At 43.9% G+C, this 22,001-nt stretch overlaps 1 long non-coding RNA gene across 1 annotated transcript; it reads left to right on the plus strand.

Annotated features, from left to right (window-relative positions):
* Positions 1-8,364: 8,364 nt before the first annotated feature.
* On the plus strand, positions 8,365-12,510 carry LOC118241912. The gene is made up of 2 exons (XR_004776422.1): positions 8,365-8,684; positions 12,018-12,510. It is a non-coding gene; the product is annotated as an uncharacterized LOC118241912 (long non-coding RNA).
* The last annotated feature ends 9,491 nt before the right edge of the window (positions 12,511-22,001 follow it).

The raw sequence follows: 22,001 nt of genomic DNA on the forward strand, positions 1-22,001 counted from the left end.
TGCCATGGACACACAGCTTGGCCTGCTGATTAATACAAGATGCATCTCTGCTGCATGGTCTCACCAGCACTTTAGTGGCCAGTCTCTCTTCAAACGATACTCAATTTCCTGACCTATTCCAGGCATCCAAGAAGAAAGCTGAGTGGCAGATGTGGAATTCGTCGATATTGTGGAAAGCGCACATGCAAGCACATTGGACTTATGAGTGTGCCGTGCCGGGGAATGCATGTCAAGTGCACAAATAAGATTTAGTCACTCTAAATGAGTGTTAGTGGCACACTAATTCACCCTGCCAGTGGCGAACGGCGAGGAATGCAGTTCTCCATATGTCCTGTGGGTGGCACAGTGTCACAATAGAATGCAGCAGGGAGCGCGACAGGGTAGGGATTTAATGCAGAGAAACAGAGTGAAGAGGTGTGTGTGTGCGTGTGTGTGCCTGAGCAGGGCTGTCTTCATTCGGTGGTCAGCCCGCCACCCCCTCACCCATTGGGTTCACGCTTACAGCTGGGCTGGCGTGGCCCTCCCTCAAAAGTCTGTAAATAAGGCCTATTAGACTTGGGGGTAAAGAGACAGACCTCGTCCTATTAAATCATTTAGTAGGCCGGACAAAATGGATGATACGGCTTTGAGCAAATGGCGGGATCCTACCCCTTAGTGCTTGTTAGGGTGTGTGTGTGTGTGTGTGTGTGTGTGTGTGTGTGTGTGTGTGTGTGTGTGTGTGTGTGTGTGTTCGTCTCCCGTGTGGTTTTTTTCTCTTTCTCTTTTTTTTTTTTTTTTGCAGGTGTGAGAAATGTGGGAGGGGCTAGCTGGTCTCAGAGGTCAATTATGCGGACTGAATAAAAACCGTGTGAATGACAGGAGTCAACCCTCTGCTCAGACAGCCCTGTCTGCAGCGATTTGCCCATTTGGTGCAGGGGCCGGCTAATGTCGTCTCCCAATCGATCTGGCCGGGCGTGAAGAAATCACACTCACTAAGATGGCTGGGCACTCTGTCCGACACTCTGCTCCAGGCAGAAATACTCCCCTTTCTTCACAGCTAATTTGCTTGCTATTTGCCGATTAGGACTCCCGCAACGGGTCTGTGCGGGTAGTCACGTGTGGTTTTTCTCAGGAGATACAACTGCTCCTGTTTCACACCGTGGGGGTTGTTACTGCCAGTGCTAGATGCTTCTCCACAGTCACCTGCAATTATCATACATTTAGGATCTCTGCAGCACAATTAACCCATTTCGTAGATCATGTCATCCAGCTCCCGGGTATTTACTAGGCAACACAGCAGAGAACTGATCAAGAATCGTTTTCCACTTTACCAACATGTAAACATTCCCTGTTGGCTGGTCTAGTTGTCAATCAGGGGTAGTGCATTAAAAAACAGCCAACCGTAGATAGCCTCTGGTAGGCCAGTCATCAGTAATGGCATGGAATTGGAAGCATGTCCACTGCTCTACAGCACAATACAGAAAGAGCTTACATAATCAAAGTATATTAATATTAGAGCATGTTTCCCAAGCATTCAGTGACAAACTGCTGGAGAGGCTTTTTAAAAAGCCAGTTCAAACTAGGCAGCCAGTCGGACAGACCGAAAGTCAGAAAGGCATTTTTAAGATATAGAAATATTCTGAGGATTAAGAGGCGGCACGGCGCTAACTGGAGTGATGCCTGATCTGATCTGAGTTTAATGCCCATCTCTCTGATCCAGCCTCCGTCACTTCCACATACTTGAAAGCTAGCAAAAAACATGAATGTATGAAGAAGCTTCAGAGATGCTGCTATACTCCAGATAACTTACCCTAACCCTGACCCTAACCCTGACCCTAACCCTGACCCTAACCCTGACCCTAAAATGAGGGTTGGATCATACATTGGTGATCATGTACTGCCAAGTCAGCAGCACTTGCTCTGGCTCCAAAAGGCCTTTTGTACATTTCCCACATTTCCCAGCATTAGCTCCCAAATGTCTTCTGTGCATGAACCTGAAATAAACTTGATGTGCGACCTGTCATAATGGCAGACGGTCTCTGTGTAACTACTGATGATGAGGAGGGGTTAGAGGTTAGAGCTTTCATCTGTTCACACGCAACAGCGTCAGCCAGCGTGTTGCTCCAGTTGGCGTGCAGGGTATTGGACAGGGGGTGGGCTTCACTGCCACATTGGAATTCACTGTGTTTCTATCTCAGGTCAATAGAGTGCTCCTCTAATACCTGCTAGATTTAGCATGGCAGAGGAGACGGAACAATTTTATTTTCCCCAACCAGGAGCCCGGGAGTTGCAGAGACCTAATCTTGCCCTGTGTTCATTTCAGAGCCACACAAACACATAACAGGAGTCTGCACCGCAACCCATTGTGCCAAACAGGGTGGGCAGTGTGGGTAAATGGTCTTCGCAGTGTTCTGCACAGGTGGAAGATTAACTGCTCACACAGTTTAGGAACAGAGGGCCTACCAGTGTTATTTTTGTGGCACACTGTGAAAAAATTCTAAAGTTTTAAAGTTTGAATTTGAGGTTGCTGAATTTGGAGAGTACCATACAGAATTTCGAGAGTACTATACAGACAGTATGAGAGAGACATTAGAAGAGCTGTAACCACATAATCTGACAATTGGTCTAATACCACAAAGAGAGGGCAGAGTTTAATGGTTTCCCAGCCCTATATTACTGTATGTTTGGTGTCTTCAGTCTGAAGGCATCTAGTCAGCATTTCACAAGCTCTCTCTCTAACTTTATATTCAGTCTCACTTGTTTGGTGAACAGTGTTTTCATATTTTAAATTGATATGCAATTACACATCAATTACAAGCCAACTCGATGTGCTATGTCTATTTCCTGACTGGTACAAGGCTTTAGGTCCCATGATGCACTTCTTTAAGTTGCTAAGTCACAATTCCATATAGTCACTGCTAGCTGTTGGGTCCAGCTGCATGTTGCCAAGGAAATCTTGGCTAAATTCCTCCAAGCTGCCATCGTACTTAGGGATCGCATATTAAATTGTAAATGCACAAGACATACAAATGAACAAGTACGGCAAGCCGAAGAGGATCCTGCATTGCTCAAGCACTATTAAACTTAATCACCTGCTTTAAGTCGCACAGTATTCGGCTCAATCCAGCAGAGGTAAAGGAATGAGATGGGGTGTGACATGACTGTACCAACAAAACGCATTATCTTTGAAATGATGTTCACTGAACGCACAGGACAGAAAGCACCGATACACTGCTTAATTATGATGCTATAGGCTGCTGACAATATTGAGTATCACATGGGTTTTTCTATGTCCAGCATTAACCAACAGTGGGCAGAAGATGGGTGGGGGTTGCATCATAAATGGTCTAGTTTGTTGTCTGGCTCCAGGTGACTTGTAATGCTGTAGCCCACTGGGGGAAAGTGAAAGAATCAAAGAAACATATCAAATAGCACTGCTGGCAAATAAAAGGTCTGTGGAACTATGGCGCCCACAGTAGGTTGCCATTAGAGCTTTTGAGATGAATCATCCTATTGATTCTAGCCCACACATACACACACACACACACACACACACACACATCTCACACACACAGACACACACACACACACACACACACACACACACACACATTTATACATACATACAGACACACACACACACACACATACACACACGCACACATTTATACATACATACAGACATAGGCACACAAACAAACACGCAGGTCACTCTTGCAGATGTGCCTGTGCATGCCTAAAAACATGCATCCTTCTCCATGTTTTTAAGGACCTGCATGGAAAAACATTTTGATCAATGTGAGAATGCCCCTTCTACCCCCAGCTGCTAGGGCTCCTGCTCTGGGCCGAGAGCTAGCAGCCCCGTCTGTTCCGAGGGTCTCGTCCCTCGTTTATTTATGATGCACACACCCCATTGCTGTGATTAATTCTCAACTAATTGCGACCTGCACATGCAATATTGATTTTCGGAGACACAATGTCCCCTCAGCAGGAAATAAATAATTGTCCAAAGACTGATGTGTCTAAAACCTTATCTGAGTCCTCTGGAATTCACCACCAGCATGCTGTGATAATTTCGAGAACATTGCCTCAAAGAACACTGCATTTCTGAAAGAGAAAACTAACCAAGAAAAAAAAACAAAACAACAACAACAACAACAAAAAGCCATGTAACAAGCCTCCTCTTGTAAGACGAGAGACAGCAGGGCTAGAAGGCCTCTACTCACGTGTGGTGAAGAGAGAGACAGCAGACACACCAGAGCCAGCAGGCCTCGTTTTCAGTCAGAGTTACAGATTCCGAAGTGTTTGGATTACCCTCTCCCCTGAGAAGCACAGAGTGATATTAAAGAGAAATACTGTGGGTCACACTCACACAGCCTGGAGCAAGGCTTCCATACACGACGAGGAGGCAGCTGTATATTAAAGCAGACCAAATACATCTCAGTTATTACATTATCACACAGGAGCTATGCCAGTATTTTCCTCAATGAATTTATATGAAAATTACAGTCTAGCCTGTGGCACTCCGAAACCACTGTTAATAATATAATGTGACAATTTAGGAAAGTTCTTAAAACGCTTCGTAGTGACACATCATGACATGATGAGACAAACATAAAAAATATAATTAATAAGGGCAATCCCCTTGGCAACGCAGTATGCAAGTGGCTTTTAAAGGCTTTATGCTGTAAATATGAGATACTAATTATTAGTAGCAGCTGTAATTGATTAATCACTACAGTAGAATTAATTGCAAACAGAATACAAAGTAAAAAAAAAAGAACTGCCTTATTTACCTTATTTTTGTCCACCTTATTTTTTACATCTGACAAATGGTGTGAGAGACTGAATTACAGCATCAGAGTACAGCTAAACCAAGCAGTTACTGCTAACAGGCCCTTTCAACAATTAATGTGCAAAGTCTGTTTCTTTCAACCATATTTGGCAACCCGTTTGGGCTCCAGGGAAGTAACCTGCAACCCTTTCAGATTAGTTATACAGAAGGCTTGTAACAGGGTTTCCATTAGGTTCCAGATACATGATATATGATGCTATTTTAGCTGAAACTGGGCCATGTCAGCAGAAAGACCACTAACTGGAATAAGTCCACTCGTTTGTTTAGAAACTGAAGTCATTGAGCACTGTGTCTCAGCCAGCTGGCTGCACTGTCTTACCAAAGAGACTGAATCTGTGTAACATGACATGGGTACAGGTGACACCTGGCATGGCTCACACGAGAATACTGACACATACTGGTAGCGGAAGAAGGCATGTTTAGTGGGTTCTTTGGTAAAATATGTTAATAGCCCAGTATTGTTTGTTTGCAGCACTCAGAGTGAAATGAAACCCCAAAAATCTCATTCCCCCCATTGCCTTTGTTCTGATTAATGATCTTTTTTTGTTTTTCAAAATATAGTTTGATTGGTTTCACATGCCAAAACTGTCAAAATGCATCCAAAAATCAGACATTTCTGAACATATAATTTAGAGAAGTGCTCTCTGGTTTTGAAAGCAAGCAGCAGGCTGAAACATGTTTTTTCTCTGCCCATTATTGGTGATAGACAACCTAGACAGATATGAGATAATACTTTATGACCGAATTCCTTTTGGAGGACCAAAATAACAAAATACTTAAAACAGGAGTACACGTGTCCAGGACTGGAGTAATACATTACTGAATCTGCTGACTTTGAATGCCAGTTCCAACCACACACACACACACACACAGAGTGGTGTGATTTGGAGTCACATTCACTAAGCAGTGGCTCCAGCAGTGGCCTTCGTGCCTTTGGGGCACTAGGCAGGGGAGGGTCTCGTGCCAGGTGCTGTGGCGATACACATGCAGAACAGGTCTGGTCCTTCCCTGCAGGCTGACACAGAAAGACATATACGCTCTCTCCTTCAAAGCCATGACGTCGCGCCTGCAATCTTCTCATGACCTTTCGCTGAACTCTGACAGGTAGTCCGGGCCCGCCTTTGAGCCGAGTGCATGGTTAAAAGTGTATATGCCTCTCCTCTTGCTTTGCTTTCATCTTCCGCCAAAGTTCCCTGACGGGCCATAGGGGACGTGAATCAACACGGTATCTTGGAAAAACCGCACTGAAGTGATAAGTTTATTCCACCGACATGAAAGGGAATGGCGAAATAAGGCGCCTGGCTCAGAAGGCTTTTGCTGCTCACAAAAGTGGAGAGACTAATAAGCCTGAAGCCCAGGCATACAGAGAGCAGGCTCCTACCTCACCATGGAGAACATCCCGCAAGCGGGACCACAAATCGGAAGCTCGCGGTACGGTCCGCGTTTCTTTCAGACAGAGGCTGTGAATTATGGAGTGGTATCGACGAGTATCTGGCTTCAGCGGAGAGATTGCTAAATTATTTACATTTGGGCAGCAAATTTCATGGAGAGCCTAGTCTGGAACTTTGGTGGCTCTGATGAACTGGGTGGTGTGCAGGAGGTTTTATTAGTCCACTATTCCAACAGGTTGGAGAAGGCTGCTGTAGCTTTGTAACAATAGGACTAACCAACATATAAGCTAAATAAGCTAATATTGATACATTTAAGAGCACTGCTTTCTACTTTAAGCTAATTTCAGACCAATTGCTATATTTTCTGTTCAGAATTGTATTTGGTCCCATTGGAATGAAAAGAGTGCCTCTAATGTCTAGACAGTGTGCCTTCCCCTGCGAAACGACTTCCACCAACTTTTTATGATGAAATATACCCTCTGAAGTAGCCTTAAGACCTGGTCAATAGTTAATTTTTAAAAGCATTTCCCCAGTCACTCCACCGGTATTTTATTATGGGTCCACGTCAGTGATTCAGGTTCTATTCAGTTATCCATCATAGTCACCATCATTCTAGAATGTCATCTTGTAAAGCACAACGTGTCACTCGGAATTTTGGAGGCGGATTTGACTATTGACCGCAACTCATAAATGTTACACACGATCCCTAGTGATTAATAGTCAAGTTATGGACATGTTTCATACTTGCAGTGTGTGACTGCAAACATTGCTGTCAGACTGTTGGCACAGCACGAGAGTATACTGTTAAGTGAAGATGAATATCTTGTGTTGTGTATGCCCTCGCCTGAACGGGCTTTGATGGTTTGGTGCCGTGGGGAAGAGAAGCATATCGATCATTTGGCGCGAAAAACATCGCGGGGCGGCTGAACTTTGCTAGCCCGCCGCCCCCGACACTTTTTCCAGCTGAGTGCTTTTCTGATGATGGTCCAACATGGCCACAGGCATGGCGCGCTCTTCTCCGTCACCCTTGAGGAGCTTCTCCTCGATGCGCCCTAGCTAGGGTTTGAATCCTGAAGAGACTTCTCTGCACCCGCCCTTGCCTACAGACTCCTTCCCTGGGATGCCTGAGCCACACATGATCATGCACCTCAGCAGACAGATATCAAAAATGCAAGCAAATCTAAATGCTCCATTTGTGCTGCACTTTTCACAAAGATTTAGATATTTACCCACATACTCCTCTACTAATAACAGCATGCAACTTTCCATGGTGTTTTAGCCGAACATTGATAGTATGAAAACACTAAAAGAGAGTTTTGCCTACAAAGTCCTCATAGACCACTCCTCGCAAAACCTTTAAACTCCAAATCCAAATAAATTTGCGGCTGGGTATAAAATGGTGTATCAAAAATGAATCTTTAGGTAGCAACAAATCAAAGCCATCAAAGCAAAAGTCCCAGGACGTTTACCTCCGACATGGTGGCGACATCTGATTGGTTTTCATACTTCGCGAGTGTGTGGATGGCGGCCACGCATTAGGCTGTGTCTGGGCCGGAGTAATTTCAGGGGATCTAGGAATCAGGAGGTGATTCGGTTGAAAGGGCAGGCTATAGTATGATTAATGGGGCGGTGTACCACTGCGGCTCGCCCGCTTGTGATTAGATAATCAGTCATCTCGCCACTGCTGCCGCACGCCAAAATGAGCGAATCAGAAAGGAAGAGTTGTTCTAGTCCGGCTCAAAAAAAAAAAAGGGGGGGGGTGGGATTAGATATTGACAGCCCCTAAATTATATTTCATATTTTGGACCTTTAATTTCTTATGCAGTGGAGTTATTTATGCTTAGCATTTCCTTGAACTTCGTTGAGTTAGTATTCATAGTATTCATCACCGCCTACGGCACAAAATCTTTAGGTATTTATAGAAAAAAATAATGCCCATATTTCACATTAATGTTAATATTGATGATAATTATAGTACAAATCAGTTAACTAATAATGACTAATAATGATCCATAATGATTAATAATGTATTACTACCAACTCCTACACTTACAACACATTAATGACGCATTAGATGTAACGTAAACGTAAGCGACTCCGTTGGAGGTAGTTCCTGGTGTAGCTCTGGCCTGATGTCACCTTCGTTTAGCGGTCGCCAATATTTCGCTCCGCTTAACTGACAGCACTCCACGATATGACGGTGATCAAGATAAATAACTTTTACTCAGGAATATTTTTGTGCATCATTAAACATGGCAAACATTTTAGCTAGCACAGAGTGCTGGAGGATCGCCCGTGCAGCCGTCCCCGTGTGCGATGCTCTGTGCTAATCATAAAAGGACACGAGACTCTCCAACCCCGCGAACATCAAAGCAAGATGAGAAATGCACCGCGCGCTCCGAGAACCCTTAACCGTAAAGACGCTCTTTGCATGCAGACCAGATATAATACAAAACAGCGTGAGTGCCAATTTTTTCTTGTTTCTCTGGGTTATTATCCGTACTTACCCGAAAACCCTTTGAAGGAATTGTTTTTCGCCACTGAAAATGATTAAAGACTTGATTTGCCCTTATGCAAAAAAAAGGAAAAAAAAAAAGAAAAAAAAAAAAAAAAAAGAAAAAAGGACTGAACCATTGAAATGACATCACGCGTTTATACGTGCGTTTAGCACTCTCGGCTGTCACTTCACATTGACAATTTTCTACTTCATCAAGTCACATTTGATCATGACATCCCTTGGGCACTGTGGTATGACCGCTTTGCAGCCTGTTGTGATGAACAGAAGACTTAAATGCCTTGCGCAAATAGTCAACCTCCCTAATAGTGTGGATTACAGATGACACGTTGAAATTATATGCAGTGTCATATTTTAAAAGACTGAGTCTCAAAATGAACTATGTTAAAGTAATGTTGGTTTTATGCAAGTGTATGTTTTATAATAACTATGACTAAAAATGCTGTTTGCATAAGTAGTCAAGCTCTGTACTGTGGAAGTTTCAAGTTTCCACAGATGAATGATGTTGCCTTAACGAGGCCAAATATAATTGGCCTGTACCTTCTCTGGATAAAAGACCCCTTATTTCAAGAACCATTTGTCAAACTGTGAAGCTTAAAGAATAAATGTTACAACAGAAACCAAATGGTATTCTAAGGAAACTAGATAAACCCACAGAAAAGGTTACAAAATAATATCCAAGTATTCGGATATGCCAGTGAGCACTGTTTTGCGTCATTGGAAATGGAAACTACACCGAGGCAGTGGCTAGACCAGGCTGTGTCTCAGAGCTCGAAGCGTGAGAGCGAGAAAGGTCCAGAGGCAGAGACTGGGCAACGATATCAAGAGCTCTGCATACAACTGGCCTGTATGAGGGGGCAGCTATAAAGACAACCATTCCTGAAAAAAAAACAAAAAAACAAAAACAAACTCCAGAAACCTCTGGAGTTTCGCAGAAAGCATCATAATTAAAATGAAGGATAAGGTTTTGTGGTCAGAAAAGACAGAGATCAGGGCTTATGACTACAGTTCAAAACTATTCAAAGCTATGTGTGGTGCAAACCCAACACTACACTGCTCCTTCCTGACAAACACCATCCAGTAAAGCGCAGGGATGGCAGTTTGATGTTCTCGGGATCTTTTTAAAATCAAAGTATGGTTGCATAGTGTAAAATATAGAGAGATACTGCAAGACAAACTGGTTCTAACTACTAATACACTGAAGCTTAGGTCAAACAATGGGTGAAATCCTGAGCAAAGATGGTGCAAACGTACCATAGCAGCCCGAAAGCTGTTACTGCAGCAAAAAGAGGGACTATTAAGGATTAGTCTCAAGGATTTGAATTTAAGCAAGCAGCATTTTTCATTTTTTATTTATTTATTTATTTTTTTTAAAGATCTACTGACAGTTAATTATGGCAATTTACTGTAAGAGCATTTTGTTTTGCAATAAAAAAATACTGGCTTGAACAATCTTCTTAAGATTAATTTGTAATCAAGACAAAGCTGATGACTTTTAAAGGGCTTGAACACTTTTGCAAGGTGCTGTAACAATCCATGGAGACCTTGACTACATGGGGACACATTTGCAGAAAGACTGTGAATTAGAGGGCATCTCCTCATCCTTGTAGGGGGCGTCATCGTCATTTTAACAGTCATTCAGCTCTGTCCTTAATAATCAGCTTGGCTGGTAGACCCTGCTTGCATTACTGCTTATTGTGAACCAATACACCCGTTCACTTTTTTTTCTCCAGTGGCTTTTCATCTTTCCCAGCTAGAAGATGAGGACCCAAAACAGCAGCATTAGCGGACACTTGGCCTTTCAGTTGGCAGTGGTGATTTGGCTTTTCCACGGCAGATGAAAGAACCCGCAGGTCCAGCCATGCAGCGGAATACCATTGTGCTGAGTAAATATTGACATTTCGCTGGCTAGTAAATGAGCAGGACCTGACCCCAGCCCCTCTGCACGGGTTCAATGCCACAGAGCAAATTAAACGCTGGACTCAGAGCCTGATGGGAAATTGATGTTCCCGTGTGTCCCCTAAGCTTCCGCACACCCCCCCCCCACAGCACCCGCACTTTTTTATGTTTTATGGAGGCAGTAAGTCTGTATGGGCCTTTGCCTCCAGCACACTATCTGGGCAGGAATGTGTGCTGAACGTGGAACGGTCTCCACTGTTTATTCTTTGTTTTGGGTCTGGGGTCTAGCTTCCGTGGGTCAAATCACTCCGTTTTGATGGTGCCATCTGGCAGGGCAGGATTAAAGTGTGCCGAACCCCTCAGACTTGCAGCTCACTCAAAACACAGTGTAATTTGTGGAAACCCCACAATGGCTCAGGACCTAGAGTGGATATGTGAGAAGGAGATTAATCAGACCTGCGTGCACAGAAGGGAAGCCAGAGAGCAGAGGTGGTCATTCTCTTTCCTCTGATTGGCTTCCCTGAAGCATGGTGCTGTGATGTGTAGTGTAGCATAGAGAGGCCAATCACAGGTGTCAGTGAGAGAGAGATAAGTTGTCAGGAGTGGACAGCTATGAGCGGTGGGTATTGAAATTGCAGTGGGAATTCACAGACTGTCTTGTTTGTATCCACGCCCCCTGTTGTTAGCACATACCTGCACTTGGTTTATTGTCGTTATGTTTGTATGTATATAAACCCCTGTTGGTGTGTGCCTCTATGTCAGTCTTTGGTTCTGGTTCTGTTCGTGATTCAGTTCTGTTCGTGATTCAGTGTGTTTGACATTAACCTTGTTCACCTTGCTTGTTCCACGTGAGTGCTGCTGCGTTCATTGTATTGTGTTGTGTCTAATAAATGTCTGTCCACGTTGAGGGAGCCTGTCTGTCCTGCTCCTTGCCCTGCGGCACTTGAGCTGTTACACATCCTAACTAGATGACTAGCATTTAATGCATGGACTTCTGCGGTTTAGCCAGGAGGTGAGGTATGAAGTTCTCTGCTGCACCAGTGAAATACAGTGCATTTGCTTTGACATGTATGTGACCCAGTGACATGCTAAAACAATATTGATCAAGGGAAGGCAACTACTAGTTCACTCCAGAAGGATGACAAATAGGTGACCATCTAGGCGTACAGCTGGAAGGGGCATAAAACCAGATACCTGGCCACCCTAGTGTATGTGTGTGTGTGTTTGTGAGCAATGTCCAATGTGTTATTTATTTTCCAAGTCTAATACATGAACTCTTGATAATAGATGAACTCTTGATAATACTCTTTAATTTTTTTGAAACATCATTTGTTCTTGTTTTGTTCTAATCTTTGAATCTCTGAATGTCCCTCAGCAGAGCACCACCCAGTCTGGGGATCTGGGTTGAGTGGAGTACTTCCTCTAGGCCAGGCCCAGCACCTTTTCGAAGTGCTGTGCATGCAGTATGGGCGTGGCTATTGTGGGAACTTCGACTGCTCTCTTCCTTGCGAGTGACCTGAGGACCCGAGACTATGTCCAGGATTCACCAGTGCTCCTGCAGATGGACAGGAGAGAGGACCTAAACTATCCTGTGCATCACAAGAGTATGGCTGCTTGTGTGCTAAACTCAGGTCGGCAGTAAGGAACACCATCTTTGATTTCATACTGCTGATCATAATGCTTAGGATAGCAATAATTAATATTCATATTAAGAATCTCCATTTCGTTATACCAGGCCTGTTTTTTTTTTTTGTTTTTTTTTGCACGTATTTAGTTTTTTATGTACACCTTAGAATCAGTATCTTGACACAGGAGAATTTGCATGTCATGTATCTCTAAAATAAAAAAAGAAAGAAAAGACTCTTGGATAATTAATGCATGGGCTTATCTGTTACAATCTCAGCTTTATAAACAGCTCTGAAGCCAGTGGCCATCGATCATCCCACATGGGGCCACTCCATCAAATGCCCGTCTTCCTAAAGCTGCCACAGCCGGTCTGCGGGCAGCACACCTGTGCTGTACACATGCTTAATGGTCTTCCACCATGTAATGGACCATTTTGATGAGTGAGACCTATCAGAATTCCAACTGGTGCAGTCAGGGCCAAGTATATAAAGACTCGAGTGTCCATCTGTCTTAGGTCCCCAACTAAATAGTGCCCAAGTCACCCTGACCAGGAACTACAGTGATATTTTTCTCCTTAAGTGGTGCTGGTAAAAAATGGTTGAAGACACCAAAGACAAATCATCATCATCTGTGGCCTTAGCTCTTCTATCCGGAGGACTTAGTTGCGAAATGAAGGAAGGCAGTTTTTGTAAGGGTGGATTTTTGCTCGAAAGTGTGTTGGATAAGTGTTGTGATTGCTCTGGAAATTGACTGGACACATGTTTGCAGACCCATCCAGCTCTTTATGCTCTCTGTATGATGAAGGATGGGTATCTTTTCTTTTCCTTTCGCCTAAATGTACGGGACGGCTCTCTTTTATATGACTTATCGCTGAACAGCTGCTGGTAATGGAGAAAAACCCAAACTTCTGACAGTCTGAGACTCAGGACTGTAAAGCACAGAGTTGCAGAAGTGCTTAAATTATCACAGCGGCTGCATTTCCCAGCCCACCGCCATGCCGCTCTGTCCTCGGAGAGTGGAGGCAAAAAGTTAATCTTTTGCACTTCCAAGAGTGTTTTCGGCTCCTTTTGGCTTTCCTGAGGAGCGGCTCATGGATTTCAGGCCCCTAGTTCCGCAGCGTCGGGTCTTTGCTGAGGCCGAGGAGCCCAATTTCAAAAGCTCTGGGACAAAGAAGGGCGGAGTACGTGTGGGAAAGAGAGAGAGTCCAGCAGTGCTCCTGGGCCAGTGCCTCCACGCATCCACACTCATTTCCTCATTCACCCAAAATCTGCCGACTAACACAAGAAATTCAGCACCTCGCCATTCTGGCCTCCCGCCACGGCACCTTGGCTAGTGGGGAAAGGCAGTAACCCTCTTCCATTACCCTGCCTTTGTAAGAGGATTACTGCTTAAAGAAATGTGAGGTTGCCCTGCCGATCACACCCAGCCCCCGCAGGGATGCTATGTGCTGGGATGATCTTAGGTTAGAGGATTATGGTTTACATAAGATGAAAGTAATTGCTTCATGCCTGTTATGCCATGACTGTGAAGGAAAACAGGTGAGTTGATTTGTTGGAGTCAGCTGCACTGTGAATTCGGTGTTGTTAACCTACTAAAGTCTTCTGAAGATTGAGATTTATCTACACACCAGTGAAGATCAATACCCAAATTAAAATGCCAGAACAAAATAAAATAAGGCAGAATGGTATAGTGCAGAGAACAGATTTAGCATTAATATAATGTATTCCTTAAAGTCATGCCTGAACGCTTCCAAAAAATCCATCAGCAGGAAGTAAAAGTCCAGCTCCACGATAAGGATTAAATCAAACTCCCCCCACCCCCCCAACTCCCCCCAAAAAAGCTACAAGTGTGGCAAAGGGGGAACAGCTCGCCACCAGCTAGCAGCTGTTTATCACGCAGAATACTAGTAGGCCCTGCAGGTATACATACACTGCTAGGCTATGTTGGCCTTTTAGATCTGGCCATCCCTTTAACATCGCTGTGATGGTGTTGACAGTTGGCATGATTAACACCCGGGTCCAGGCACAGACGCAGCGGGCGTAGAGTGTCTCTGTGGGGGCAAGGCGCACGGAAGTGCAATTAATCCCGCACCTCTCTAAGATAAAGGCAATATTCGTTACCTGGTGGTATGCTGTTTAGTGATCGCATCGGCTGCCGCTTCTTTACCCCCTGTTGCATTTAGCTAACATAATCCCCCTCCTTTCAATTATGCTTCATTGTTGATCCAAGACATAAAAGCCAGAAATCTAAATTCCAACCTGGGAACCATGGAAACAAGGCATCTGAATATGTACGGAAGCACAATAGAGCCCTGCACTCCTGTGTCCCCTGCTAGCGTGGATAAGCAGGAAGAACCTCGCTTCCCGGTTGGTCCGCACTTGCGTCCTCTTGCCCTTCTACTCTAATGACTCCTCCCCCACTAAAAGACCTCTACGGGGTGTCATTGAAATCACCCAAACTTTAGTTCCTGATGATTCGTAGTGTTACTCTTGTCTGCACTTTGCCAAGGTTGCACTATATCTGGTAGCGAATGACAAATAGCTGGCCTCCTCGGAGCCTGGGTTCCTCTAGGGAGAAGGGCTCCGTGTGACTGCTCTCTGCTTGTAGCACACTGGGACATTGTTTCAAATTAAAGCACTACAGCAAAGGGCTTCTTCGAGGAGACAGTGTGTGTGTGTGTGTGTGTGTGTGTGTGTTGGGGGGGGGGGGGGGGGGAGTTGGGGGAGCCGATACTGTAGACTTCTACAGTTTCTACATTGGCAGCAGAAACTATTGTACAGCTTGAATCACTGGACTTCAAGTAGGTCTACATTAGACAACCTCAACTGTGTTGGTCTGACAGTTTATTTGTTGAGAAATTACTGCACTTAATGAAATAATGGCTATAAGGGCAAGATGGATCAAGGCAGTGATTTTCCATATATCTCTTGAGTGAATCTGAAAATCTGATTTTAGAGTATGCAAAGAATATGTTGATATTCTCATGCTGTTTCCAAATAACATGGGTATTTGGGTTAAATAAGAATTTAATGAAGTTTATGACCTTTGACTTTAACCACACGCGGGAAACTTCTATTTGAATGAGCTGACCAATGAGCATATAAATGCAAATGAAGGTGAAGGATAATCCGAGGACATTGTTTACGTAATCGTCCGCAGAAGAAGTCAACAAGACCTCATCTCTGCTAGCTCAAAATGGCAACACAGTAATTGAATGTGGCCTTATGAAACGTGACCGTTCTAATGTACTAAACACCAGTGCCCTCAAATAGGGAGAGAGGGACAATGTATCTCACGCTAATTGTCTAACGTATTTGGTTAAGAAAAGTAATTATAAATAGATGCTTACGTGTTACAGTTGAAGTAGAGGACAAAGTATTGAAAAAGAAGGCAAAGTTTCAACAGCTATAGAATATTATGCAGCATCCATATGAGCTGTGTATCTTAAATATAGATGTTTGCTAATACGTAAAATGAAGTCTAGGTTAATTCGATCATTTCATACTCAGGGTATGTTTCCTTTCAAATGTTTTTCAACAAAAAATATTTGCTGGAAATAGCAAACATTATTATTATTATTTTTTACTTTTTGTTGCTAGAAAGCATGGTGATAATTGGAATTGAAATTATGTAATGGCAAATAGACATAAGGTATTGGCCAATAGTCTCTCTCTCTCTCTGAGGATGTGGTGGATGGGAGTAGCTGACAGGCTCTGGTGAACTGAGGAGAAAATGACAATTCTCAGTCCCATGAAGGAAAAACGAAGACACTACAGTGGAAGGCTCTCTGGAAAATGTGTCTGCATGCATCCTGGTGGGATTTTGGTATGCCATTTCCAGGACCATTGTGCTGGCCAATGCATTCTGCCTCCAATCACAGATGTGAAGTGTGGTTGTTACCTGAAACAACAGATAAATTAGAACTTGCCTAATATCATTACACACATGACGTACAATCAGGGATGTGACGTGTTTATTCGCCTAAACAGCACTGACAGGAACACAGCTCGCTTCGCATAATTCAATTTGTCTCTCAAATTCAATTGGATATTTGGACGGAGACATGACCATTATTACCACAGTCAGAGGAGAACCAGTCGCACCATGTGCTGCTTCAGCTGGGCTGTGTTTGTATGGGCAGGTCGATTCCAGGCCAAGCAGGATTAGACTGGGAAAACAAAAAGAGGATTTTGTTGTCTGCCATGCTGCTTATATCCTGACAATTACTGTCATGGGAATACCTGACAGAGGGAGAGACAGAAAGAGAGAGAGAGAGAGAGAGAGAGAGAGAGAGAGAGAGAGAGAGAGAGAGAGAGAGAGAGAGAGAGAGAGAGAGAGAGAGAGAGAGAGAGAGAGAGAGAGAGAATGTATTAGCCCTATGATGAAAAAGATTTCAGGAGCACTGCATTTTTACACTTCAGCTGGAAGGTTTCTTCTTTTTTTTTTTTTTTTTTGCCACAGGAGTTTTTAAAACATTTTTTTTTTTTTAGTTGAACACTCTAGTTCACTCTTTTTAAGCCCAAACCATAAAAACAGACACAGATGAGCACACAATAAAGTTTTCATTATGTTTAAACTTTAATGCAGTTCTAGAAGTCCGCCTGGGCCATATGTGGCCAAAGCCCCCCATGGTCTTCTAGTCAAGCAGACAGAGTTAGTTGGCTCCATGTTTAAAAACAACAAAGAATCTGTAATTTAAAAAAAAAACCATACAAAAACACAACACAACACTGGGACTGATGATATTGTCTTGCCTCCGAAATTCTGTCTCATCCCCCCCAGGCAAACATGGCCTCTGTGCAGTAATCCTGCATTAATAGTGGTCGGGTTCAACCAGAGTGTCAGTGTCGGCTGAGCGTGGAGGATTTTCTCGGCTCGGCTGCAAATTCCCTCCAACCACAGCACCGTGATAATGAAGCTTACAGGGACTAGTCAGGGAAAAAAAAATGTGATGTGCTAAAAATAAATAAATATTTAAAATAAAAATAAAAAAATCTGGGAGGAGGAAGGAGTCGTTATTTCATAATTAGCCCTCTGGGTTCGAGTGGAAGAATCCCATTTAGACTAATCTGCGGGATACAGAGTGTCGGCTGCGTGATACGCTGCTACTTAAATGAGTATGAAATCTCACAATTAAGAACATCACGAGCTGTTCATCCTCTCATCTTCCACAGACTGATTTGTTGTCCATTTCGACATTAGCCCACTTGTCTTTTTTCTTTTCTTTTCTATTTTTTTCACTCCCCCGTCTCTTTCCTTCATCCGCTATCAAGAACTAGACAGTGACATTATCAGGTCCACAGGGAGGCCTCGAATTTCTCATCACTGTCGCGCAAGAGACGTTTAGGTCATCTTGTTTTTGGTCGCTAATTTGCCATGGATGAATTACCGAGGGTGACAGGAAGTGAGCAAGAGAGACCGAGATGGAAAGAATAAGAGCAGGAAAAAGAGAAGAGGAGGTACTGAAAGAAAAAAATGATCTCATTGCCCATCCTCCCTAAAACTGTCTGACACACAACAATGATAACTGCATAGTGGAATTAATCACTTTGCATACAGCAGGGTGCCTTTGATAATTTGTGTATGAAAAAGTCAGAAATGGAGATTCGCAAAAATAAATTAACACTTTTTGACCCCAATCTTCTTAACTTCAATCTAGTTAGGAAGTGCTTTAATCACAGAGTAATTAATTGGCTGCCTGGTTGATAAATAGTGAGAATAATATTCATTCTTTAGTCTCCTCTCTTAAATAGGATATCTGACTCTGAACCAGACTGAACCATGAGGAGAAAGGCTGCGTGGAATATGTATTCATTTCTCGCTGTGTATCAAAGACGTATCATAGGCCATGTCAGAGGTGGCCGCACTGGTGTCCATTTGAAAGGTGTGAGAAGGAAACGAGCTGGTCGGCTATGAAAGCAAAGCTGTTTTTTTTCTGAGTGTGTGTGTGGTGTGTGTGTGTGAGAGAGAGAGAGAGAGAGATAGAGAGAGAGAAAGAAAAAGAAAGAGCTACATAGAAACGTTAGTGAGAAGGTGAACCTTTATCTTTTTCATTTTGCCAACTAATTCATATGTAGCTAGCTTTCATTGCTCTACACTTTAGAGAAAAGGACAGGGGGAATTAAAATTTGAACGTTTCTCTCCACAGCACATGTTATGAATGCACAAATCAGCTGGGGCATCAGATTTAGAAATGCCGGGGTTGTGGTCCAGAACGGAAACAAGGACAAGTTTCACCTCTCTAGCAACCAAAACCTCACATTGGATGAAAAAAGAGAGAGGAAGGCAGGGTCTGCATCACCCAGGTGATTGCTTTAGACAACAAATTACTGACAGTCATTTTCTTCTTCAGCTACTCTCAGTCCTCCAAAGTCAAGGGCAGAATTGCACTAGCCAGACCCAGCACTTGGCTGAAGGTTTCAGGCCAGGCCATTGATTCCAGGCCTGCTTTATTGATGAGTGGATGATCTGGAGTGTCTATGCTATCTTTACCTTGACTGCTGTGATTGATTTACTCGTACTCCCTCGTAGGCAGTGACCAATGCGTGGGTCTGATGAGGATGAGATTATAGGGCTGCCCCAGAAAAGCTGTGTTCAGAGCCTCTGCGTGCCACTCTCTGTCTGTCACTGCCATTTCTCTTTCTCTGCCTCCCTCCCTCTCTCCTTCCTCTTACCCCTCCCTCTCTCCTTCCTCTTACCCCTCCCTCTCTCCTTCCTCTTACCCCTCCCTCTCTCCCTATCCCTACCTGTTCCCTGTCCATTCACACTCCTTATGTTCAATTCCTGCTCGCTTCTTTGTAAATGGAAAATGCGCTTTAGCTTACCGAGTTACTGTGAGATGACGAAGTGAGATGTCTTAAGTGAAGGACACTGCGCATCGCCACAGCTGGGTGGATGAAAAAGCTGCAGCCCTGGCTGGCCCACACACACTCCACAAAGGCAGCCCGAAAACATCTAGAAAACAGATGACACTGAAATGAGGCATTCTGCTCGTAGGTCGCCCACAAGCGCAACCCTGCAGACCAGTGTTTTTGGCCAGTTTCTGCTGTGCCCTTGACCACACGTAGTGAGGTAACAGAACATATCCGCTTTTCGGTATCAAATATGAAGGAAATTCCCCTCCTGGTCCTGCCTTTCTGTGCCTTGTCTGCTGCCAGCTCATTTGTGGGTTTAGCGGCAGTGACTTACATCACATACATGACATGTAAATGACTCTAATCCAGCATGACTTTGGGGCTACATTGCTGTTGGGGAGCTAATCCCACTTTTCGTAAACTCTAGTGACTTGTTCTTTGTGCCAGATTTTAGCTCAGAATGTTTTAGCTTGTTTTTAACATGGAGAAGGATGGAGAAATACATATGTACGTGAAGATTGCCAAGGCTGTAATCATATTGGTTTAGGATTGTCCACTAATTTATTAGTTTAAAAATACATACTGCCATGGGAAACAGGATAGTAGTCTGATGCATAATATAGTTATGTAGAGTTACGCATGGGTGCATGAATTAGTGTTAGAAAATTCAAACAACCACATATTAAATATAAATTGAATAGGCTTTTATTTCATGTATTATCAATTGGTTTTTTTTCCAGAGCAATAATAGATACCATCTGCCAGATCTGGAAATATCATTACTTTCTCTGTCTGTCTCTCTCTCTCTCTCTCTCTCTCTCTCTCTCTCTCTCTCTCTCTCTCTCTCTCTCTCTCTTTCTCTTTCTCTGCCGACATTATATCTTAAACACAGTTCGTGAGGCCTTGACAGGGGAGCCGTAAGCAATGGTATGGCAGCCTGGGCAGTGGGTTAACTAATGAGCCTTCTCATAATCCTATGTCTTCTGCCTAATGGGGCATTTAGGGGGAGTTAATACATACAGTCCTGCTTCACCCTCACACCCTCAGTTGTATCAAGTGGTGTTACAAGCACTGCAAATTTGGCTGCCTTAACAATAAAGCAGATTCCCTTGGCCTTCTGCTGTGCGAGTTAGTGGCTTCATTGGACATAGAGAATTAAAGGCCTGCTCTTGGGGTTTAATGCAACAATAGTTGCCTTTCTACTTGATTTTCTATCTGGATGGAGTTATGTGCAGCATGTGTGTGTGTATGTCTGTGGGTGTGTGTCAATGAAATAATAAAAAAAAAAATCTAAAACTGACAAACACTGGCTCCGAGAGAGATATCAAACAACAGCTAATTGGAAACGTGACATCTGCCCTGCATCACGGGCGAAGAACAAGCAGGAAAAAGGAGGAAGCAAATGCAAGTCTCCAACTGAAATGTTTAAGGAAACGAATGAAAATGAAACCGAACATAGAAAGTGCACTTATGGGAACAGAAGGAAAGTCATCATAACACCAATGACCAACAGTGGTCATGGAAACAAAAGGGCTTAAATAATAATGACATGATACAACAACCCACAGGTGGGGTGACAAACGGGGCAAGATGCACACCAGTGGAAAAATAAACCAAAACAAGGACACGTGTAACTAAAAGACCAAACATAAATAATTTGTCAGCAAATCAAAGCGAAGGGAGGTGGGAACGCAGCAGGCAACAGCTCCACGATGCCAAGGAGCCAGGGCCAGAGAGGACACAATGCCTCACGAGCCCTGGAGGCAGCAACCCTGCACATCCCTGGATCATAGTGGTCAACCTCTTCTCCAATGGGTTTCCCCTTTTACCCACAGGAATACACCTCAGCAGGGCCTCTCCTGCACCCGTCACTGATTGGGCATCAACCCCTCGTTGATCTAGTCAAGATGGTGTAGAACTGGTGCCCTCTTGTGTCGATGGGGCTCCTGTGTTGTCTGGGCAACCGCCACCATAATCCCATCTGCAACAAATCACAACAGGCAAATCCATTTCTGGGCGCCCCTCCAGACCATCCAGCATGCTTATATGGTGGTCAGGCACGGACCAGTCAGTCCCTGGAGAGCAAAGCCCAGTGGACTTCTAGCCCCCACAAAAACATTCAAGGGGGGACTCCCCTCCCTGGAACCCAGGGGATTCCAGATACCAAGTTCAAGAACTTCTGGGCTGGCCTGCTGAAGGCTTAGGTTGGGGTTTCTCTCCGTCTGGCACTACACAAGTCATGGCTCCCTTGTGGCCTCAAACGAGAGAGCTGGACCAACCAAGACTCCTTGTGTGAGTAAGAAGAGGCACCGACATCTCAGGTGAGCTCAGCGAGACTAACCATGCCATCTGGGCAAGATCTGTGGGCTTCCTTGCACATTGGAGAGCTCCGGGGCATAATGAGTCACTCCTGAGTTCCAACTAGCACTGCCCCTATGTGTACCTACGTGCCCCAAGGACAGGAGAAAGAGAAGCCAATACAGCATGCACAGGATGTACGGCTATCGTCACATTGCAAAAGAGATTACAAAATACACCAGTAATTAATTACATGAAGTTGTTAGTCAAAAAATAGCACTAAACTATGTCTCATACATAAATGATATACTTAATGTCAACTTAATGTCATTTAAAAGTCATTTTGTTCCCTATACTCATTTGAACATTACCACAGAAACACAGTCAGTCTTAACTACCTATTGGAACACTCCGTGTAGGTGTTATCACTAACTGTACTTTATAATGACATTACCACTGGAATCAAGGTGATGTCATTGTGAGAGAGATTCCATTCTCCAAAGTAGAACCAAACCAGCTGCTTTGTGTTATTGTGAGTGCTTCTTTGCCGTGAAATCAGACCTCAGGTCACATAATTAATAAAG

This window comes from Electrophorus electricus, chromosome 8 (genome assembly GCF_013358815.1).
Source record: "Electrophorus electricus isolate fEleEle1 chromosome 8, fEleEle1.pri, whole genome shotgun sequence".
NCBI classification, from domain to species: Eukaryota; Metazoa; Chordata; class Actinopteri; order Gymnotiformes; family Gymnotidae; genus Electrophorus; species Electrophorus electricus.